Source organism: Portunus trituberculatus, chromosome 38, assembly GCF_017591435.1.
Source record: "Portunus trituberculatus isolate SZX2019 chromosome 38, ASM1759143v1, whole genome shotgun sequence".
Lineage (NCBI taxonomy): Eukaryota > Metazoa > Arthropoda > Malacostraca > Decapoda > Portunidae > Portunus > Portunus trituberculatus.
In genome coordinates, this window is record NC_059292.1 from 36,825,686 (window position 1) to 36,840,283 (window position 14,598).

General features: G+C 42.7%; 1 protein-coding gene and 1 non-coding gene across 4 annotated transcripts in view; both read right to left on the reverse strand.

Annotated features, from left to right (window-relative positions):
- Positions 1–14,598, reverse strand: part of LOC123514729 — a 425,201-nt gene that overhangs the window by 68,233 nt on the left and 342,370 nt on the right. The gene's annotated exons all lie outside the window — the stretch shown is intronic.
- On the reverse strand, positions 10,318–10,391 carry Trnav-uac. Its single transcript has one exon. It is a non-coding gene; the product is annotated as a tRNA-Val (tRNA).

The window sequence follows — 14,598 nt, forward strand, 5'->3', positions numbered from 1 at the left end:
CACTCTTAGTTTCTACTCGAACTGTATCAAAATCTTTCACAGGGAGGGAACTAGTGAAGCAGCTTAATGTCTCTCCGCTACGTTGAAGCAAACAGTTACAAAGCCGAGCCAACTGCGAGCCGACCGACCTGAGGGGCCGACAATTACCTGCACCCAAGAACAAACACCAAACAATTTATCGCTACCTTCAACCCTCCATGAAAAAAAAAAAAAATAGATCTGGGAATGAAGCCGACCCTGGAGGAGGAGGAGGAGGTGGTGGTGGAGGTGGTGGTGGTGGTGGATTGTGGTGGTAAAGAAAGGTGGAGATGGTGGTAGTAATGAAGGAAGAAGATGGGTGTAAGTGAAGGAACTATGAAGGAACAGTATGAATGGTACTGCAGAATGTGAAGAACATAAAAAGGAGGATAATTATTAGGAGGAAGTATTGAAGAGGGGAACGAGAGAGAGAGAGAGAGAGAGAGAGAGAGAGAGAGAGAGAGAGAGAGAGAGAGAGAGAGAGAGAGAGAGATCACTTTTAAGCATATTAGTACAAGAACGAGCAAAATCGACCCATTAGTAACGATTTAAGTAGATTCAAGTAATTATAAGTAATGAAAAGGAGGCTAATTATTAAGAGGAAGGATTGAAAAGGGGAACGAAGAGGAGAAAGGATGAAAGAGAAGGATATTCGATAAAAAGACAGGGAAATGGAGAAGAGAGAAAATCAAGTCAAAAACTGGGAAGGATTTAGGAAAGAAAGAGAGAGAGAGAGAGAGAGAGAGAGAGAGAGAGAGAGAGAGAGAGAGAGAGAGAGAGAGAGAGAAGAGGCAGGAAGAATCAACAGGTACCACCAGGTTTAATTAGCAGAAGGAACAGAGGTGCGCTGATGTTGTGCAAAATGAGAGAGAGAGAGAGAGAGAGAGAGAGAGAGAGAGAGAGAGAGAGAGAGAGAGAGATGAGATTTCTTTTATCAAGGTGCTAGTGGGTGAGTGGGTACCTGGATGAGGAGCCTAGTGAGGAACCTGGAGCCTTGAAGCATCGTGAGACCTGACCATCCAGCGCCATCGCCACCGCCGCCTCCAAGTAATGAAATGCAAATGCCAAACATGACCCAGCTTAAAAGGTAGACTTAGGAGCGCCTTCAGGAAGCTTAAGGTGCTCGCCCTTTACGGCGTTCCTTCCGACGGCTTGGGTGTTTGGAGACTACGGCTTTGGTGGTGGAGATAGAGAGGGGGGGGTTAGTACAGGTGAGAGGCGATGTTCCTTGCACCTTTCTTCACTTCGTGCGGTAAAGATGGGGAGGTGAAGACAACGCTTTGCTCCGCTTTGCTCCGCGCAGTCTAATCTTCGTAATTTATGTTCTTTTCCGAGGATAATTAAGGTTTTTGACGCCATAACGAAGGTGCTGGTTAATGGCGTAATGAAGGAGGTGCAGAGGGTAATTATCCTTCCTGTGTTTTTTGTACCTCGTGTCTTACCACCTCCTTACCTTATCGTTAATCTTATTTTTCTGTTCACGTAATAGATAAGTGTGTGCCAGAGTTATGATAAATATTTGGAATTTATAGTACTGGATGAGTTTATGAATACTGTTGTTTAGTTTTCCAGTAACTGATGAATCGAGATCAGAAATGCAGTGTCTTGAAGGATTTATAAGGATATTTTAAGCATTCTCTTTGTATTGTAGTCTACAGAGCTTCAAAACTGAGACAAAATTGGATGAGTTTATGAATACAATTGTTTAGTTCTCCATTAAATGATGAATCGGTATCAGAAGTGCATTGTCTTGAAGGATTTATAAAGATATTTTGAACATTCTCTTTGTATTGTAATCTATAGAGCTTCAAAATTGAGGGAGAAAATGTTACATGTCCTCCTATCGATTATATGTAGTTTTTTTATGGTCTTGTAATTATATATAAGGCTTGAATGAGAATTTATTATAAAAATCATGTTTCATGTTAATTATATACATTTTATGGACAAAAAGGTAAATATGAGGCACATAAATAAAACAGGTCTGGCTATGGAAACAGTAGTAATGTCCACTTACACTGGACTGCCTTGAGTTTCATTACTGGGAACGTAGTGCAGCCTTAAGAAATAAGAAGCTATTTTTTCTCTCATTACCCTAAGCTTTAACAAGACTCAGGTACTGCATTTTGCCCGCTGGATTGGATCGTCTCTCACTCCTACTTAGAAAACACATATACCGGAGTAAACACACACACACACACACACACACTACCCTCCAAAACGAAGGCATATTCTTAAGAGCCTCCCAAAACAATAAGAAAAGTGATAAAATAAAGGAAAACAAAAAGGAAAAAGGAAAAGAATATGAAAAGAAGGAAAACTCTCAATCTTTCCTGTGGCAAATGAGTGCAAGCAAGGCAGCGCGAGGCAAAGGAAGGGACTAAGGAAGGAGTCTCCACAGTGAAGAAAGATTGAGAGTGAAAGAGATATTAATCTGCCGGAACACCCCACCTCGATTACAAGAGAGAGAGAGAGAGAGAGAGAGAGAGAGAGAGAGAGAGAGAGAGAGAGAGAGAGAGAGAGAGAGAGAGAGAGAGTGGAAGAGTTTAGGGAAGAGGGAGGGTGGACTTTTGATGAAGAAGATGCTTTGAAGTGGGAAGAAGAAAGCTTTGAAAGAAGTGCAAGGAAATATAAGATCACTTGAGAGAGAGAGAGAGAGAGAGAGAGAGAGAGAGAGAGAGAGAGAGAGAGAGAGAGAGAGAGAGAGAGAGAGAGAGAGAGAATCATGTATTACAATTAACCACACTCAGAAGAACCTCAGAATACGTGAGATGGGTAGACCAAAGGGAGAGTTATGCATGACAACCTAACTCGTGTTTAAAACAATACCGGACTTGTGTTTCCCTGTTCCCAGAGCGTTGGTGTATATGCTTACAATAAATACATACCAGATTGTATTGTTCCAGTGTGTAGGTTTATTTATCTTCCGCCACAAACTTGGAAACTCGGCCCAGCAAATGAAACAGCACGTCAGTGGGTCGCTATCACCATCAGTAATTGTAATGACAGAAGAGAAAGAAAAACAGGGAGTAGACATGAAAGAGGAGGACGAGATAAATAAAGAACACTGGGAGGAAGAGTGGGAAGAGTGATTGCAGTAGTAGTAGTAGTAGTAGTTGATGAAGTAGCAATAGGAACACGAGGAATAGAAAAATACCATTACAGTAAAGGAACAGAAAGAGAAGAACATTGACTGAAGAAAGAATAAGAAAGAAAAACACACAAGCATCCCATTCACATCGTTCTCATAACACACGCCCCACGGAATTTTGTCCTCGTCTTCAGTGACCACCCGTCCTTCCCTCCCTCCTTTCCTGGCCTCTCCTCGCCCTTGGGAAATCACATAACCTTCCCCGTCACCGCTCCTTCCTTCTCTGCGTGCCCCACTTTCTCTCCCCCACCTCACCCCCCCGTCCCCCCAAATCATCAAAGGCTCAGAGCTCCACTACAACGCGGAGAGCGCATCCCACGCCTGGTCTGCCGTTCACGTTGTAAAACTCATTCATGTTTTCATATTTTCTCAGATATGTGTTTGTGTTTCCTTCTGAAGAGATTATGTTCATGAAAACTTTCTCTTTTATTCCCTTCAGGTGCTTCTGGCTGTGTCTGCTGGTGACGGGTGTGGGTGTGTGTCTCGTACACGTCATCAGGTTCCCCTCCTCCATGAGTCCGGTTATGGTGAGTGTTCTGTGTGTTTTTTTTTTAATCGTAAGAGTGTTTAAGTGCCTTTGAAACCATTTTAAATTGAGTTTGATTTTAATTGCACAGTTGCAATGCCGAGCATTGTGAGTGTTTTCGGTATCATAAGTAAGTATATTCTTGTGTGCTGGTATTTATTTCAAACGCTACCACGATTATAACATGTTCGCACGTCCTTCGGTGCTTCTCCCGCCTGCTAGGTACTGTGAATGCTTTTTATGTGATGTTTTCAGAATCATATGTATATTTCAGGGTATTCGAAGCTTTGGCATGATTATAATCGCTCGGTCGCACCTCAGACGGCTTGTTCGTAGCATCTTCTTCCTCCTTAGAAATGCAGTGAAGCGATTCAACATTGCGATGCTTTGCATATAAAAGACGAGAAAAGGTGTGCTTGATGTTATTACTGACAGTTTTCAAGAAAAAAAAACTATTTAAGTCTTAAAGTTTAGCGTTCTTTTGTATTGAATAGGGAGAGTTTAATGTTATAGTGGAAATATACACATTAGTTTGATTACCGCTAACCGTTCCACCATTCCCACCGCTTCCCATTATATCACAACGGCACAACGGCAGAAAGCCTGAGTGATGATTCAATAGGATTGATCTCGTAAATGTTATCATGTTATCTGGCAAACAATGCCATTCACACACACACACACACACACACACACACACACACACACACACACACACACACACACACACACTCACACACATACAGAAGACCATATTTTGAAACGCTTTGGGTCCTTCTGAGAACTGATTTCTAAAGGCGCAGAGATGATTAGTAGAGTTGTAATGGATTTTTCTCATTGATCATGTACGTAGAATCCTTGTTGATCTATCACAATGATTACGTACACACACACACACACACACACACACACACACACACACACACACACACACACACACACACACACACACACACACACACACACACACACACACACACACACACACACACACACACACACACACACACACACACACACACACACACACACACACATACTGTATCTCACACTAGCTTTACATAACAGCAAATTCATGACAACAATAACGGTGACACAGGACCAACAGTGATACATGAGTTACTGGCTCTCCTGCTAATAGTGACTGGTACTGGTGGAGATGGTAGCGGTAGGGATTGCAGTGGCGTGGAGCTGGCATATGGGCGGAATATTGTCTTGCTAAGGATGACTAAGGAATATAATAAACCTTGAGCAACTGTGGTAATGGCAGTGGTGGTGTGGTGGTCGGGTTGGCATGGAGTGGGAATATTGGCTTGGTAGGGGTGACTTAGGAATATGTAAACCCTGAGTGGGAGAAGGAGGAGGAGGAGGAGGAACTAGATTACAGCAGGACGTTTGTAACTCAGGGCGTAATTGGATGGCGCTTCTAGCCCTGATTTGTGGAAGTCTTGAACAACACCTCGGGGTCTGGCGCGGTGCGAGGTGCGGTGCGATGGGCGGCACCGAGAGGGAATAGTGAAAGAGACGGATGGGACGCCCCTGGAGAGACAGAAGAGAGGAACCGCTGGTGGAGAAATATGGCGGGGACGTGCATTCATGGGATTTTCAATGGAGAGGTATGAGGAATAGTTGTATGTTTTATCCCTGTCACGTGTGAAATATTACACGTCTCTAATAACAACTGCAAAATAATATCCAATAAGAGTAATAGACCCCATAGAGAAGTTACACAGTATTATGCAAAACTAGCACCTCAAACACAAGACCAAACCACAAAGCCATTACGGACACAGGAATCCCTCACTGTCCTAATGGTGTTGCTCGGGGACGTGGAATGCCCGGCCAGTACATTGGAGACTGTCACTGGCAAGAGTTCAGAGGAGCGAGCGTCCCTTCACTGTTAATAAATGGACGGGAGGGCGAGAGGAGCGGTTGGTCCGAGTCACCTGGGAGGATGAGGAGGCTGATCAAAGAGAGAGAGAGAGAGAGAGAGAGAGAGAGAGAGAGAGAGAGAGAGAGAGAGAGAGAGAGAGAGAGAGAGAGAGAGAGAGAGAGAGAGAGAGAGAGAGAGAGAGAGAGAGAGAAAGCCACGCTCACTCAAGCAAACACACAGACAGATGTATTTATAGAATCTTACTTATAATTTATGTCATTGGAAATTCAACACAGCACAGTCTTAACATTTTATCTTCACGTCAGAGTTTGCTCAGTGCTTGTCTGTTTGCTTCTCTCTCTCTCTCTCTCTCTCTCTCTCTCTCTCTCTCTCTCTCTCTCTCTCTCTCTCTCTCTCTCTCTCTCTCTCTCTCTCTCTCTTTCTCTGTCTCCACGCTTCTCCACGCTTTTATTTTTGTGTCTGTTCATTTAGTCATGGGTGCCTGTGTGTCTCTCTCTCTCTCTCTCTCTCTGTGTGTGTGTGTGTGTGTGTGTGTGTGTGTGTGTGTGTGTGTGTGTTTATGTGTGGGTTTGTGATCCTTTTCTCTCTCTCTCTCTCTCTCTCTCTCTCTCTCTCTCTCTCTCTCTCTCTCTCTCTCTCTCTCTCTCTCTCTCTCTCTCTCTCTCTCTCTCTCTGTGTGTGTGTGTGTGTGTGTGTGTGTGTGTGTGTGTGTGTCTCAAATTCTAAAGTTCTAAATCTCTTCAGGTTTTGTCGCATTTCAGTGTAAGTTCCACAAAAGAGAACTGTGTGGGACGGAGGAATTTAAGAGTAAATAGGCAAGTGTAACTCAATCCTCCCTCACTAGAGCTTAGCACAGGTAACTGGACCCGAGCTGAGAGGAATTCCGTGAACTCCATGCAGGCTTAACACATTCAGATCATCAAAGTTTATCGCCTGTCTCTATGTATACGTTAGATGAATCTGGTTTTCTCTTACTGAGTGTTCTTTTTTTCATGTCGTTGTTGTTTATGGTGGTGGTGGTGGTGGTGGTGGTGGTGGTGGTGGTGGTGGTGGTGGTGGTGGTGGTGATGGTGGTGGTTGTGGTTGTTTGTTGGTGGTGGTGCTATTGGTGACGTTATTGGTGGTGGTAGTTTTGGTGATTTTGGTGGTGATATTTTTGAAATCCATAAATGTAAGTGGTCTCATTTCATAAGGAATGTAATGAAAGACGATCCAGACAAAATCCCTAACATCAGTAATCAGGAAAGGATTAAAAGTATCGAATATATTTCATGATAAAGTTAGATACATAAACGTGATAGGAAGAAATGGTTCAGAAATATTGTCATAGAATAGACTCATCTTTCAGATTCTTGGTCTTGTGTACCGTGAAACGAAGTGTTCAGAAAATGTGTGACCTCACTTACTTAATTTAACCTTCACCTGCTGATGACCTCTGCCTTTTTGGGTAAGATTATATAGTTTTACTAAAGAAAATCACAGATCTTCAGGCACTAGAATATTTGAGTTGTTTCATCATTCCTTTTGTTGTCAGTGTGTGCGTGTGTGTGTGTTTGAAAAACATTCTGTAAATTTTAATCACAGCATTTTATTAATTCTGAATAGAGGGTATAACAGTGAGACGGTTAAGATTAATGCTCTTGCCTAATGTAATCTGAATCGGCTTAACTCTGAGATAAATTGATCTCCACTCGTGTTTAATTAATTAACTTTACAAACTCTTCACCTCTCTGGAAAACAGTTCATTGCCAAGCGTTGTGCAATGGTGAAAAACGAGGAAGAGAAGAAAGAAACGAAAAGGAGGAATAATATAATGAAAAATTAAAATATATCGAAAAGCAGAAGCAAAACAAAAGAAGTTAAGAACAAAAATCAACTTCAAGGTATTTACTCCGTCACATGAACTCCTTGGGACGAGTAAGCGAGAAAAAGAAAGTGACTGAACCCTCGTGCCTTTGACGCGGCCGGGGCGAGTTTGTTTCCCGATAGATCGACGGAAAAATGTGTATAAAAGTTTCCCCGCAAAATGACGACTCAGCGGCCAAATCCCAAAGACTGATCCCGGGTCATTTTCACTCACGAGGTAAAGTTTAAAGGAAAATATTGATCCTCTCTGACGGTATAAAACTCTAAATTAGATGCGGCTTTGGCCAAATCCTCCCTCACTCGTTCACTGCTGCATAAAGGTGAGAAAATAAGAGAGAGAGAGAGAGAGAGAGAGAGAGAGAGAGAGAGAGAGAGAGAGAGAGAGAGAGAGAGAGAGAGAGACAGAGAGAGAAAAAGAGTGAGAGTGAAGAAAGGGTAGGAAGGGTGGAAGGCAGGAAGGGATGAATGGTACACCGCTTTGTGAGTCAGTGATGGAAAGGAAGGAGTAGCGTGGTGGACAGGAAGGAAGACGTGAAAGAAAGAGAATATAGAGGAAACACAACAGGAAATATTGGGCGTGGAGAAGTGCTGAAGAGGGGACGAGGAAGAGAGTTGATGAAGGGATGAACAAAGAACAGGACAGTATTGAGGGTTATGATAATGAGTGTTGATGGTGGTAGTGGTGGTGGTTGTGGTCGTGGTGATGAGAAGACGGATGAGGTTGGGAGAAGTCGAGTGTTAAATATGAAATACACCATTTTCCTTTTCTTTTTTTTTTTTTTTTTGTTTCAAAGGGAAGAAGAAAATAAAAGATCTCAATTACACATTTTTCTTTAACTTTTATTCATGTAAAGGAAAAAAATTGAGAGAAAAGTCTGCTCTTAGCCCTTTCAGTACTCTAAATCATTTTCATGCATATTCTGCTTATTTTTTGGTAATTATATACAGCTTCAGAAACTCGTGTGGGTGATTAAAATAGTTAAGACTCTGACCATTAATCTTCATACCTCCATAGACCGTTCCTAATGTAAATAAGATCGTCTAATCATTTCAAAACCTCAATGTAAAAATGCGTCCTAGTACTGAAGGAGTTAAATGTCATTATGTCGGTCATGCTTCATCTATTCATTAACAATCCTTCACAGACCTCACTCATTCACTCATTTATTCATCACCGGTTTATTCACCAAGCCGCCGTGGTAGAGTGGAACCATGCGTGCTTTGGGGTCCGCGGACTCTCCAAGCGCACGGCTTCGAATCCTGTCCACGGTCCGAGTGTAGGTTGGGCTTCCTCACTCGGGGCAACGGTTTCCTAGCGGGTGGGCTTTGAGATAGGAGATACCCCAAAAAGTAGCCCATAAATTCCCGTGAGAAGCCCATATGGTATAAATAAAAAAAAAAGTGCTCATTCACGAATTTAAACCCACTACCTCATCATCGAATACAATTTTTAGTACCGAGTCATTAGATAGTTTAAAAGAAGAGTAAACACATATAGGTATAATGACGATAGGTGGAAGCAGGTAGGTATGTTTAATTAATAGACTTGCATCTTACCTTGCTTTCTCATGTGTTTATGCTCTTAACTCGCTATTCATTCACTCCTGCCTAACAAGACCACGAGATCCCGAATATCGCGTTTCCCTTCCCTTGTACGCCAGACGCTTCTATCTCATGAGACCCTGAAATTTGCTGAAAACTTGCTAATCATAGGGAAATTTGCAACCCCACGGCATATTTCGGGAAATTAGGGACATTGTTCAGATTCTTGGTACGCCTGTCGGTGAGCTTAAAGGCGTGTTGCGTGTGTGTGTGTGTGTGTGTGTGTGTGTGTGTGTGTGTGAGATAAGAAAATTAATGATGGAAATAACACACACACACACACACACACACACACACACACACACACACACACACACACACACACACACACACACACACACACACACACACACACACACACACACACACACACACACACACACACACACACACACACACACACACACACACACACACACACACACACAGAGAGAGAGAGAGAGAGAGAGAGAGAGAGAGAGAGAGAGAGAGAGAGAGAGAGAGAGAGAGAGAGAGAGAGAGAGAGAGAGAGAGAGAGAGAGCAAATAAGAAAGAAGAAGAAAAACAGGCAAAACAAGGGAAGAGAAGACAAGGCAAGAGTTAAAAATAGAGAAGAACAATGAAGAGAAACAAAGCAAAGAAAAGAGACCAGAAAAGCAGACAAGGGAATAGAAAAGAGGAACAACTGTAAGCAGGAAAGTCTCAAGGTGCTTCCAATTACTCACACCATAATCATTTCCTCCCCATAATTGGATGAGCCACAAGCAAGGCAGAGGCTGCGGCGGGAACCTGTCTGGCAAGAAAGGTCTGGGGTTCACCTCCGGCCAAGCAAGGGTGTGTGACAAACCTGAGTTACCGCGAACAGTAAATTGGTGAAGGCTTTGTGCGTGGAGAGTGAAATATTTGCCAGCTTTGATGAAATTAGTGTATCTGTCTGTTTCTGCTCGTCTTGTGTGTGTGTGTGTGTGTGTGTGTGTGTGTGTGTGTGTGTGTGTGTGTGTGTGTGTGTGTGTGTGTGTGTGTGTGTGTGTGTGTATGTGTGTGTGTGTGTGTGTTTCACTGTTTCACTGTTTGATCTGCTGCAGTCTCTGACGAGACAGCCAGACGTTACCCTACGGAGCGAGCTCAGAGCTCATTATTTCCGATCTTCGGATAGGCCTGAGACCAGGCACACACCACACACCGGGATAACAAGGTCACAACTCCTCGATTTACATCCCATACCTACTCACTGCTAGGTGAACAGGGGCTACACGTGAAGGGAGACACACCCAAATATCTCCACCCGGCCGGGGAATCGAACCCCGGTCCTTTGGCTTGTAAAGCCAGCGCTCTAACCACTGAGCTACCGGGCGTGTGTGTGTGTGTGTGTGTGTGTGTGTGTGTGTGTGTGTGTGTGGTTCTAAACAAAAATATAACGAGAATATCTAGAATTTCCTAAGGAAGGGGGACATATAGGTTCAAGAGAAAGTTGGATAATGATGACAATGATGGGTGGTGTAGATTTTAGCTCAGAGCTCAGAAGGTTTATTGTGTATGTAAATCAAGTGCTTTGTAGTGTTCTTATTTTTTTTATCTTGTGTTTCAGGGCGAGTTATTCGTGTACCCTATCTTATTATGCACTAGACATATTAACTAACAGAAAACGAAAAGATGAACTGATAAGAAAATAAATAACATTAAATAAAATCATATACATTGAACAAAACAATATTATACAAAAAGAAAATGGTTAAGTAAGGCGAAAGGAGAATCCAATCTATTTCCTAAGACGGCTTCATTCTTGTGGGTTCTTACGAATAATAATGATATAAAACACAAACACTAATGACTTCTCTTAACCATCCTTTCCTTCCCCTTCTCTTTAACAATAGTACTTTTTATTGTTTATACCATGTAGGCTTTTCACGGGAATTTATGGGCTAAAAGGGATACTCTTTCGGGGTACCTCCTATCTCAAAGCTCACCCTCTAGGAAACCGTTGCCCGGAGTGAGGAAGCCCGACCGTGGACAGGATTCGAACCCGTGCGCTTGGAGACCCCTCGGACCCCAAAGCACGCGTTTATCTTCCTGCACTTTCCCTACTCTTCCAATTTGCATATAACCTGCCACCTTCCTCTTCTCCTCACGAAGACTTTCATCACTGCATTGTACCCAGCTCTCTTCGCCACGCCCTCCTGTGTATCTTAATCCTTTCCGTCTCCTTCTTTTTTTCATCATGACTCCTCGCTCTTTCCCATAGCAAGAGAATTCCAGCGTTGTTCCTTTATTTAGATCTTTTTCTTTCATTTTTCTTCATACTCGTAATTCTCTCTTTACTACTTGACAGTGACATATTAACATTCCTTCGTATCTTCTCTACTTTAATTCAGCAAATTTTCCTCGTTTCTATTACGGTGTTTTCCAATGTTTAGGTACCTCATATAAATTTCTTTAAATGAAACACGTTAACTGAAGGTATTTGATAACGGAAGGTATTTGGGTTTTCAAAGGCGTTCTCGTGGTTTTGGTGTTAGCTTTGGGAAAATAATTAAGAAAGCATGGAAACTGTTTTTATGAGACCGAATCATTTCAAAATATCGATGCTGTTTTCTTCTTTCCCATTCCTTCTTAACCCCTTTAGTACCACGACGCGTTTTCATATTCATTCTGCTTACTATTTGGTGATTTTATATAGCTTCAGAAACTCATGTGGGGAATTTAAATAGTGAAGACTGTGGCTATTAATCTTCTGACCTCCATAGACCCTTCCTAAAGTCAGTAAAATGGTCTAATAGTACACAAATCTCAATGGTAAAGATATGTCCCAGTGTTGAAGAGGTTAAATATCTCTCGACCAATGATACTAATTCTTCTGTTCTTATGAGAGCCTGTAACATTTTAAAATACTGACTTTCTTATCTCATTAAACTCTCTCTCAAATCCCTCCAGTACACTGAAACCACTTCTTAGAGACAAAAAGAGTTTGAATGCACGATCCCAGCTCTCTTTCTTTCCATCTCCCTCTCAAGTCCCTGCCGTACATTTCTCCTAGCGTCAGGTGGTGCCGGTAATGTAATAAGACCAGCGAGATGCACCGTAAGTCCAGGGATGTCCGGAAAGACACAACACATTACGTATAAATTGCCGTGGAAAAAGTGAAATTTCTTCCCCAGGACGGCAGCGAAATCCCCGTTTGATAAAGACGAATGAAGGTGCTGCTGCGTACCGGCGGCTGCTGCTGGGATAGAGGCAGGTGGTGGTGGTGTTAGTGGTGGTGGTGGTGGTGGTGGTGTGACGAGGGGAAAGAAGTGAGGCGGAGTGTTATGATTCGTGTTATTTATGTTCTTTACAGATGAGTCAGTGAAGCAGAGACTCGTTGGATTTTTTCTTCAATTTAGGAAGTTTTGGTTTTTATTAAGTAATCATTTTTTCTTTAATTTCGTTTATTTTATTGTTAGAGTCTGAGTTGGAATTGTTGTTGGTTCTTTGGTCTTTTCTGACGGTTTTTAGAGTTAAGGAGTAGAAAGAGGAGGAGGAGGAGGAGGAGGAAGAAAATGAAAAGCTAATAGGAAAATGCAGATGAAGAAAGAAATACAAAAGATGAAATAAAAAAAAAAACTGAAAAAGAAGTAGGGAGAAATAACACACACACACACACACACACACACACACACACACACACACACACACACACACACACACACACAGCAAAGATCTGAACTAAAAAAAAAAATTCTAATCTTGCGTGAAGTGAACCATAGCAAAGAAATACACGAGAACACCAAAGAGAGAGAGAGAGAGAGAGAGAGAGAGAGAGAGAGAGAGAGAGAGAGAGAGAGAGAGAGAGAGAGAGAGAGAGAGAGAGAGAGAGAGAGAGAGAGAGAGAGAGAGAGAGAGAGAGAGAGAGAGAGAGAGGAATTCAACATCGAGTTACCATTGGGTCTTATTATTCATTCATGTAGTGGAGTGGGGAAGGTGGAGGAGGGAAGGTAAGGGGAACATGAAACGCTATGGCCCAATCCGGGACTATTTGAGCGGAGTGGAGGGGGAGGGAGGGATGGAGGAGGGGAGGGAAGGGGAGGGAAGAGAGGTAGGGGGTCAGTCTCAGTCCCCTTTGATGTGGAAGTAACAGAGAGGACCCAAAATTGATGACTGAGCTGTAAATCCTGAGAAAAGCCGGTTACACAGATTGGTCACTAAAGGCTCCGTTCTTTGCCTTTTTTTTCTTTCCTCCATCTTTTCTATTTCCTTCTTTCCTTCCTTCCTTTCTTCCTTTCCTTCTGTGGCCTTTTCCTTTTGATCAGTCATTCGTGTTTTCATTCTATCTCCCTTAACTCTCGCCTCCTTTCTCTCTCTCTCTCTCTCTCTCTCTCTCTCTCTCTCTCTCTCTCTCTCTCTCTCTCTCTCTCTCTCTCTCTCTGTCCTTTGTTCTGAAAGTCGCATTTCTCTTACAGAATATAGATGGAAAGGTAGAGAAAGAAGTTGATAAATGGATTGATAGATAGATAGATACATATATACATACATACATACATACATACATACATACATACATACATAAATAGATGGATAGACGAATAGAAAATAGAATAGATAAATAGATATATAGGTGGATGCAATAGACAAATATGTAAATAGACTGAGATATTGACAGATATTCTAGAAAAAACCTAAAGAATAAAATATAAATAGTGGAGAACCGAACACTTGCATGCACACACACACACACACACACACACACACACACACACACACACACACACACACACACACACACACACACACACACACACACACACACTCTCTCTCTCTCTCTCTCTCTCTCTCTAGGGACGCCCTGCACACAGACTAAATCAACAATACAGCAGTTTCCGCTCAGCCTTACCTGGAGGTGTCTCGTTAATTAAGCTTAAGACTATCCTCTCTCATGCACACACACACACACACACACACACACACACACACACACACACACACACACACACACACACACACACACACACACACACACACACACACACACACACACACACACACACACACACACACACACACACACACACACACACACACACACACACACACACACACACACACACACACACACACACACACACACACACACACACACAGACACACACACACACACACACACACACACACACACACACACACACACACACACACACACACACACACACACACACACACACACAACACACACACACACACACACACACACACACACACACACACACACACACAAAAGCACACTAAAATACAGACACACACACACACAAAGCACACTAAACACACACACACACACACACACACACACACACACACACACACACACACACACACACACACACACACACACACACACACACACACACACACACACACACACACACACACACACACACACACACACACACACACACACACACACACACTGACACACACACACACTTTCTTCAGGTTATCGTCTTGCCTTACTTTCAAAAGGTAATTGGATTGATGTCTATATGCTTACGTCAAGGATGGTGGTACTCGTAGTTGTTGTGAAGGTGGAAGGAC